Here is a 10,263-nt window from a genome sequence, read left to right on the forward strand (position 1 = left end):
ACGGGAGCCTCATGTGACTGCTTGGGAGCTGGCCCCGCCCACCTTTCCGGGGCCGCTGTGCGCAAGCGTCCTGTTCCCCGCCCCCCGCGGTGTGCCCGCATGGTTTGCTCCGAGTTCGTCTTCGTGGGATAAAGCCCCTGTGCTTGACACACGTGCCAGCGCTTCTGCTGCCTTCTTTACCCAGCTTTAATGCGGTTTAAATTCGACCCCCTTTCCAGAGGCATTGCTCCTTGTCCCTGAGGTCCACCTGCTTCTGGGACAACGTCAGGGTGAAGTGGTGGCCTTGGGGTTGTTGGGGTCCAGGCAGTGGGGGCCCCTTGGAGGCCTCATTTGGATGACTTAGAAGCACGTGGGACATTTTCAATTTCACTTTGCCCTGTTCATGGAGAGTCGTCCACAGCTAATTGCCCCCGGGGGTAATTGCCAATGGCAGGGAGTCCCCTGCAGCCAATCACCAATGGCGGGGAGTCCCCCATAACACCCCCCCCTTTCCCCAATTGCTGATGGGGAGGGTCCCCCATAGCCAATCATTGATTCATAGATGTTAGGGTCGGAAGGGACCTCAATAGATCGAGTCCGACCCCCTGCATATGATGGCAGGGGTCCCCCGCTTCCAATCACTTGGTTTGCAAATGCAGGCTCAAGTCCCCCTTTTTAAGTGCTTGCTGGCTGGTGGCATGAGGCCTGCGGGGGTTTCTTTCTTCCTCTGTAGCGAGGGGGCACGGTCCTCCAGCATGGGTCTCTCGCGGGGTATGCAGGCTGTGTAGCTGGGGGTCCTGTGGCCCCCAGACACCCAGAAGCTGGACTCGGCTACATGTCGACTTTATGGACACACCAAGTAGTACACTACGGGGGGATCGCTGACTGGTGGGGGTGGTATCCCCCAACACAGAGCCACCAGCGGCGAAACCGGAAGTGCACTTTTACATTTTCGAGAGTGTCACTTATAGCAGATTGTCTGATGTATTGGACTGAAGCCATAAGGTGTCTTGTAATATTATTTATGGAAATGTTTATAAATATCAATGGGGGTGTAGGTTGCAGCCATTTTGGTCTCGGGACATAGGCAGACAAGGTTCTTTGGGTGAATCTAATATTTCTTATTAGACCAACTTAAACAATTGGAAAAAAATGTTTTTCCTGACGAAGGGTTTTGTCACTGATGTGCACTGCTTCATCACTCAGACAGGTATGTGTCTTAATTTTGACATATTTATTCGTATTCAGCCGGCACTTCCAGTTTCATGGCTGGCGCTTCCAGGGGGTGCACGGCCAATCTCAGGGGGTGCACGTGCATCCGCATGCACCCCCTACGTGTCACCAATGCATGAAACTTATTCATAAGTTGAAGAAAGAACATTTTTAATAACTTCACCCCCCATCAATTGTTGCAACATTTTGGAGGCCCCTAAAGTGTGGGGCTCCGAGCAGTCATCCGGTTTGCCCTCCCCTAAAGCTGCTACTGGACGTGGCCACTTACAATCCATAATCGAAACTCTACCTAAGACACCCGCCATCCATGGCAGACACCCCAACTTGCCACAGGAAAAGCAAGGGCGCTGCGGCGGCCAGCGTGCTGCTTCAATGACCTGTTGTCAATATACGCTCAAGCGATTTTTAAGGAAAATTTTTCGTGTCCCAAGTCAAATCAGCCAAATCAAATCCAAATCTGTGAGTCATTCAAAAACTATAAGTGGCCCTGCTACTGACAAGCATCCTTCACCCCCGCCTGGGGCTTCAGATGCTTTCAAACCCTTTGGTGGGCATCCTACATGCAGGCCCAAGCCTGGACGCTTGAGGTTTGGATGCCCCCGAGTTTTGCTTGCCCTCAGCTGTATAGCCGCAGGAGCAAGCTAGGAAGGAGTCTCCCATTTCCATAAAGTAGACGTGTGGCCAAGTCCAGCTTCTGGGTGTCTGGGGGCCACAGGACCCCCAGCTACACAGCCTGCAGACTGCATACCATGCAAGAGACCCCCGGTAGAGGGCCATGCCCCCTGCTACAGAGGAAGGAAGAAACCCTCACAGGCCTTATACCACCAGCCAGCAAGCAGTTAAAGCAGGACTTGAGCCTGTGTTTCCAAACCAGGGTCCAGAGAGCAACTTTTGAAGGCTGGCTGATATTTCAAGCTGGGCCCCTGCCAACATCCACGTGCTCACGCTCACATGCTTTCCTTGTGACAGGGAACGACTCATGTCAGTGAAATGATGCAGTTATGATCCCACAAACATAGGTACACGAGCGTGGTGCCTTCAAGATTTGGTTTTCTCAGTGGACAAGTTCACCAATAAACACTTGATACTGATTTTCCTTACTGTTGAAAGTTGGGGGATGGGGGCTGAAGCAGAGAAAGCTGCCCAAGAGCCTGATCTTCCAAGCTGTTCTGCACGTGGGCAGCATTAATAGAGATAAACCCCACAACTGTAAAACACCACGGATTTCTCTCCCTCCAGTGACCTAATAGTGGGAATTGACACACGTGTGACCGGGCCTGATCTATGTCATCCATTAGAGGGCAACAGCGCATACACAAGCCGGCCCACGACTACAGCCGTGACAGAATGATCAAAACAATAATAATAAAAGCAAAAATATGCCAGACTGGTTGAGTCTGAGCACTGGTATAACCACAGGCCATGTCTTAATTAGAGCTGCAGAAATCTGTTATGCAGCCCCAGAGGCAAACATGATCACCAGAGCAATACACGCTTTTGCCTGGCAAGCTTTCTAGTCACACTGAGCTATAATGCTCTAATTTATTTGCCATGAAGGGACACCAACAAAAAAGAGGTTTAAATGTGGTAATAGTGGCAACTGGAACATGGGGCTTCTCAAGCTTGTGGCCGGCATGTGATGTTACATAGTTCTTGGAGCACGATTCCTGAGCAGGGATAGCAAAGCTTAGTACTATAAACTAAAGGGTTAAGTAATAATCATATGTGAGATACGATAAAGGATCAAACATGCACAAGGAAAGTTTTTTTTCTCTTTGCTAAATGGGATAAAAAAGAAGACAATCTAGGAAAAGAGTCCACCAAACCGCTTGGCCTAATGTAGTCTGACCAACCCCTGACATTCAAAAATCATGAGAAAGGCCTAAAAATCATTACAAAATAAGCCATAGCAAAGTAGTGCAGAAAGACATCTCAGGGGGTTATCTAGCCCATCCCCCTGCTTGTAGCAGACCCATCCCTGCCTAAGCCGTCTCATCCATGTACCTAACCTGCTTTTAAAAATTTCTAGTGATGGAGGCTCTTCGATCTCTCTAAACAGTCTGTTCCATTAATGGGTTCTTTTTATTTGCCATCTGTTTTGTGACCCCTTTATGTACGCTGCCTTCATGTTTCCATGCTCTCTTCTGCAGTCATGAATACTAGAAACTTACATTTTTCTATGGTGAAGAAACTGAGATTCTCATGATTCCAAAAGTGGGGGCTTGAAGAAAAAAACAAAAAGCTCCAGACTCAAAAGAAAATCATAAGCCCTGGCAACATTGTTAATGAGACTCAGGTATTGTGTTTTTAAATAACATGCCAATGCACAAAAAGAAAGTTTGTCATTTATTTCCTAATTTAAGCCATAGACATTAGTGAGCAGTCATTGCTTATCATAAGGTAGGAGAAACAAAAGAAAATTAAAAAGTTGTGTTTTTAATGTCATTACAACCCAGCTTTGAGTTGCAATGAACCGCATTAAATCCCCATTACTCAGCAGTTGTTTTCCAGTGTCTAACTGCAATGGAAATTCACCTATTAGAGAGAGAGCCATTGTCCCCAAGGACATACAGATAACAAAACCTTCAAATGACCACATCTGCCTATAAAGTTTTCCAAAGGGGTGAATCATTTCCAATGGCAAAACAATTACAATGTCTTACTATGGAACCAGAAGTATGATTCAAGCTTTGTTCTAGATTTAGGCCAAAGACTGCCCCCAATTAACCCAGCTGAAAAAGGGTATCTGGTCATTTGGGCTGGAGAGCTGAAGGTGACCTTTTTGATTTTAAACAAATCACTCCCTTGTGTGCTGTTGGCTAGAGAAACTGGCCTACCTTCACCAAGCTAGCTCAGAAGTGACTCTTATTCATTCATTCATTCATTCTGAGAGTTAAGATTTTCCCTTCCCACCCTCTGCCATCTTTTCCCCAAATGTATACATTTGTGATCCAAAATGTCAAGTAAATTCATCCCTGGATCTTGGTTCTCCAGTCCCTTACCTCATATTAGGTGATCCAGATTCTGTCTTTGAACCCAACTGCTTTGAACAAATCAGCCAGAAAGCCAGTTTAAATGTCTACCTAGTGCTTAAGGCAAAGAAGACCCAGTTGGATGTACCGGACAGCTTAGAGATGAGTTGGTGCATGTTCGCTGTTACCATATGGCTTCTGAGCCAGCTGTAGCTCAGTCAAACCAGAGGAATCTGAATTAGTGAATAGCAAGTACCAGATACAGAGTAATGAGATCAGAATGGCAGCACTTTGTCCTGACTTAAAACGGACATAAGTTGTAAGGTAATAAATGAAGACTAAGACTTTGGGTGTCTCATCTTCTGGTGGCTTGAATTGTCCTTCAGAATAAGCTATTGCTCCTTTCATAGTTTCATAGTTTCATAGTAGCTAGGGTCAGGAGGGACCTGAAAGGATCATCTAGCCTGACCCCCTGCCACAGGCAGGAATGAATGCTGGGTTCACAAGACCCCAGACAGGTGATCATCCAACCTCTTTTTGAATTTGCCCAAGGTAGGGGTGAGGACCACCTCCCTGGGAAGTTGGTTCCAGATTCTGGACACCCAAACTGTAAAATATTGCCTTCTGATCTCTAACCTAAACCTATTCTCCATCAGCTTATGACCACTGTTCCTTGTCACCCCAGGTGGTGTTGGGGAGAAAAGGGCTCTACCTATTTGCTGTTGATCTCCCCTGATGAGCTTGTAGGCACCACCAGGTCCCCCCTCAGCCTCCTCTTGCTGAGGCTGAACAGGTTCAGGTCCCTCAGTCTTTCCTCATAGGGCCTGTCCTGCTGCCCTCTCACCAAGCGGGTGGCCTTCCTCTGAACCCTCTCCAGGCTGGCCACATCCCTTTTGAAGCGCGGTGCCCAGTACTGGACGCAGTACTCCAACTGCGGCCTGACCACAGTCGCATAGAGGGGGAGGATCACCTCTCTGGACCGCCTTGAGATGCACCTTTGGATGCATGACAAGGTATGGCTGGCCTTGCTGGCTGCGGTCTGGCATTGGCGGCTCATGTTCATCTTGGAGTCAGTAAGGACTCCAAGATCCCTTTCCGCCTCTGTGCTTTCAAGAAGAGAACTCCCCAGCCTGTATGTGTGCTGTGGATCCCTTCTCCCAAGGTGCAGCACCCTGCATTTGTCTACGTTGAACCCCATCCTATTCTCATCTGCCCACTTTTGTAGTCGGTCTAAATCTAGTTGCAGCCTCTCTCTCCTTTCAAGTGTGTCCACCTCACCCCACATCTTAGTGTCATCAGCAAACTTGGACAGCATGCTTTCCACCTCCTCGTCCAAGTTGCTGATGAAGATGTTAAACAGTGCGGGCCCAAGGACCGAGCTCTGGGGTACCCCACTGCTCACATCTCGCCAGGTTGAGTACAACCCGTCTACCACTACTCTCTGGGTGCGCCCCATCAGCCAATTGTTTACCCATCCAACTGTTCAGGCATCAATGCCACAGTCACTTAATTTATTGATGAGGATGGGGAGAGAGACAGTGTCAAAGGCCTTCTTAAAGTCTAGAAAGACTACGTCCACAGTGACACCGTCATCCAAGGATTTAGTTTAGTTTGATTGCCTCAGACCTGCAGCCTTGAACCCAAGGCCTTAACCTGACCACTCTGTGGCTCCCAGAGACTGGGCAGGGCTCTGAAAAGACCTCTGTCAATGCTGAGATGCCCCTACGTGGCCAGACCTAAGTTGCTGCTTCATAACACCTGACTAGCTACTTTTCTGTTTAAGACCAGGGAGAAGAAGAAGAAGTGTCTGTGCAACAGGGTTCTTTCCGCTCTGAGACTGGCAGCTCCACTTAGCTCTTGCTCCCTCCACTTGGCTCACCCGGCTGACCTCCTGCCCCTTTGGTTGTGACTTGGCTCACTCCAGGACTCAGCCAACATCAACTTCGGCTTTCATGTTATGGCTCTGCAATCCACTCACCCTGATTCCCAATAGGCCCAGGCCTGGCTTTCTTCATTTCATTGTTAGAAGTTTGTCCCTGAACCCGTTAAGACAGTATAAATATCTTCCTCACCTTTTCTAGAGAAGCAAGGATATTTGGTGATGTCTTTAACTGGACCAGCTGTATAGTTGAAAGAGATGTAAGACAAGCTTTGGGGCATAACACCTGCTTATTTCACTATTGCCTAGATCATCACAGGCAATCCCTTACAGTCAAGGATGATTGTCTTCCATGATTGTCTTATCTGTGGGTCCAAGAATGGCTGATGAGTGATGATGACTGTGAAAGCTTGGCCAGATCTACGCATGAAATTTAAATGACCAAATTAAAATAACAGTGCATCTTGCACAAGAATGCATGATCATGGCGGGGACCATGCAAAATAGAGCAATCCCAATTGACTTCATTTCCTGTGCTAGTTGCAAATGTATCCAATGTTTTATTATGCTAAAACCATTCGCAAAAAAGCTGCATATGCCTACGTGACTGTATCCTAGTTGAAACATTCTCTCTTGATTAAGGCATATTTCTTAGAACAGACATTCAATGTCTGTCTGAAGTTTTGCAAATGTCTCCATAGACCATCACAGGTGCAGACTATGGTTAAAACAACTACCCAAAACTACCTGTGATCAGTGCCCCAAGATTTTCTGTTCAGTCAATCAAGACCCATCAATCAAGTCCCTTCCTACCTGCGTTTGTTTGGACTTTAATTGACCAACTACCAGAGAGAAATGCTTTGAAACTATACAATTGAACTGTATAATAATGAAAAAGAGTTGCCAGCAAGGTGTACGCTCCAGGAGAAACAGAGAAATCATTCTGCACCCAGCCGATCACTCCCAGGTGACGGATCTACAGTCAGTGAAGGCTGTAAAGACAAGGACCACTTCCTGCCTGCAGCAGTGAGAGAAACTTTTGCAGCTAAGATACACTAGGACTTTTGTGATAGCTCATTTACTGAATATTGAGGAGTCTTTTTCTGTCATTTAGTTTTATAGCTTGTGTGTGGTATTGTTATTAAAGCCTTTCTGCCGTTAATCGAACGAGGTGTCGTGTCACTGCTTAACTGCACTAGGTTTGAATTGCATTTTTGACTGCAATAATGAGGCCTATCTGGGACCGACAGACCCTGGTGCAGCTGGGGCACATGCTTCCGTGTGAGATGGGTGGCTCTGGGTTCTTGGTTCACGACATGTTAAAAAAAATGCAACATCGACATCGTCTTGTGGGAGTCTATTGCCCAGGACTGCCCCAAATGGAAGGAGTCTGCTGCAAGGATTTCAGCAAGCTGAAACCTTACAATAACAATAGGAAATGGAGGAGTGGGAGCAGCAGAAAGAGCAAGGCAACCTACACCATAGTTTCTCAACCTGTGGTATGTGTACCCCTGGGGGTACACGAGACACAGGCAGGGGGTACGCAGGTACCCCAACACTCTCTCTCTCTCGCCCCTTTCTCCTCTCAAAACTGTGGCAAAAAGTTGGTGCGCTGCGCATTGTGTGGCACTTTAAATTCCCCAGTAATAATTTGGCGAATAATTCAGCCTTCCTAGCTTTGGCCAACATCACCTCTAGCCCAGGTACATACATGAGTTGTGCACCCCTGGTGTAAAAGGTGGCAACCCTACCCACACCAGATCAGACATCTGTCATATCACAGCCTTATATACACAGCCCTCCTTCCAACATATAGCACACATTAGTCTGTAAACATAAAATCCCCTGGAAAATTGAGTCCTGGGGTACTTATTAACATTTTCAGAAGTTAGCGGGTACTTGCTACTTAAAAGGTTGAGAAACACTGGCCTACATTATCAATATAGACTTCAAAACTAAGCAAAACAATCAGGTTTCACTTTCTTTGCAGCACATATTTGCTGCTTTGCATAATAATGGTAATTAATAAATAAAATGTTATATGTTTACATGAGCCACCTTTGGAATTACATCCCTTACTGGCCTGATATAACGTTAATCACTAGTCATACAGGTCCAAATCACTTTCTGGTGTTCTTTATTCAGGTGAGCTTAAAAGAACAAATGCACTTCTGTAACTTCTATTGCACAAGTACAATGAGCAAATAAATAAAGGATAATTCCCTGCACAATGGCCTGTTGTTAGTAGTTGATATGTATACACTCAATAAGAACAGTCATGCTTGACTTTAAGACATTCCCACAAACATCAATGGAAACGTTTCTATTAATTTATTTGGATGGTGGATCAAGCAACTTTATCATCTACAGTATAAACTATTTATTCTTCATTTTTACCAAAAAATAATAGTAGGGCCCCTCCCCCCACTGCCACCCTTCAGCTTGTACAGTGTTTAAGGTTGCCATTGCTGAAAGTGCTATGGATGAAATGTTTGCTCTGTTGAAGTCATATGGGGTTTTGCCATGAATTTCAGCAGGGCCAGGATTTTATCCCCAGTTTCATCAGCAGTTTCATTAGGAGCTGGATCACCCTCCCCTTACCACCTCCCCCAGCCCACTGGGATCAACAGCAATCCACAGCTGACCACCGTTCCTATGAGAAGGAGGCTCCCCCCCTTCGTGTTTCTCAACTTGGGCATCCAAGAGTAGAGCAGACAGTATGATTAGTCATAGATTAAACTCTTAGCCTTTACTTCTCTGTGCTTGGATTCTCCATGTCTAAAACGGTGGTGGTAATTTCCCATTGAACATGGATGGCATGATGGACAGAGACATAACAAGGCAGCCAGGTGCCTAGGACAAGGGATGCATAGGGGCAATGGTGATTTCCAGCTGCTGCTATGATGCCAGCGCAATTCCACAGCTGTGGCAACAGATGTTAGTTTTCCACAAGTCAGTGTTTAAGGTGGCTGCTGCAGTTGCAGAAGGCAATGGGAGCCATAGGAACAGAAACTCTTCGCTGTTTCCCTTTGGGACTCCAGAGTAGCAGTTGCTGAGAAGACACAGAGGGAGTTCATAGATTTCATAGACATTAGGGCTGGAAGGGACCTCAGATCATCAAGTCCAGCCCTCTGTCCCAAGGGCAGGAAGTCAGCTAGGGTCAAAGGATCCCAGCAACATAATCATCCAAACGTTTCTTGAAGGAATTCAGAGTAGGTGCTTGCACTACCTCTGGTGACAGTCTATTCCAGGCCTTGGGGACTCGGCCAGTAAAGAAGTTTTTCCTTATGTCCAGCCTAAAACGGTCTTGGAGGAGCTTGTGACCATTGGACCTTGTCATCCCTTGGGGCACTCTGGTGAACAGGCGTTCCCCCAGATCCTGATGCACACCCCTGATGTACTTATACGCTGCCACCAGGTCCCTCCTGAGCCTGCGCTTTTCCAGGCTGAAGAATCCCATGGCTCTCAGCCTCTCTTCATAAGGCCTATTCCCTTGCCCTCTGATCATGCACATGGCTCTTCTCTGGACTCTCTCAAGCTTCTCCACATCCTTCTTGAATTGCGGAGCCCAGAACTGGATGCAGTACTCCAGCTGCGGCTTTACCAAGGCTGAGTACAGCAGGAGGATGACATCCTGAGATTTACCTGAGAAGCATCATGTTAATGCTGTTCTATGATGAAAATTAGGAATTGGGAAGGCAGTGGGATCTGGTGCCATGAAGAGCCCTCTTTCCCACTTTTCTAAAACTGTCACAAGGTCTTTAAAGGTTAGGCAGTGGAAGCAGGGGCTAACAGGGCTTATTTCCCCCCCCTCCCCCCAAACATGGGGCAGCTGCAGGGCTTCAAGGCAGCCCGGCTGTGGGCTTCTGGTGGCTGCACCGGGGTGAGGAAGGGCACGTGCGCAGAGGTGCGGGAGAGAGTGGGGCTGGGGCTGCACAACCGGGGCAGGGACTGGGGGCACTGGGCGGGGACTGGGGGCACAGCTCCTGCTGCTATGCACACCCAGAGAGGCATGGGGGGGGTGCCCCCAGATCTGCATGGTGCGAGGACAGGCTGAGGCCAGGATTGTGCTGGGCTCTTCCCAACGGGGTGGTTGGGCAGGACTGCACTCGGGGCGGGCGGTGGCTGTGCTGGGAAGGGAGAGTGCGAGGGATCTGCAGCCACCTCAAAATTCACCATAGCCCCTCCAACCCGCCCCCC

Source organism: Alligator sinensis, unplaced genomic scaffold (assembly GCF_000455745.1).
Source record: "Alligator sinensis unplaced genomic scaffold, ASM45574v1 scaffold4_1, whole genome shotgun sequence".
Classification (NCBI taxonomy): domain Eukaryota; kingdom Metazoa; phylum Chordata; order Crocodylia; family Alligatoridae; genus Alligator; species Alligator sinensis.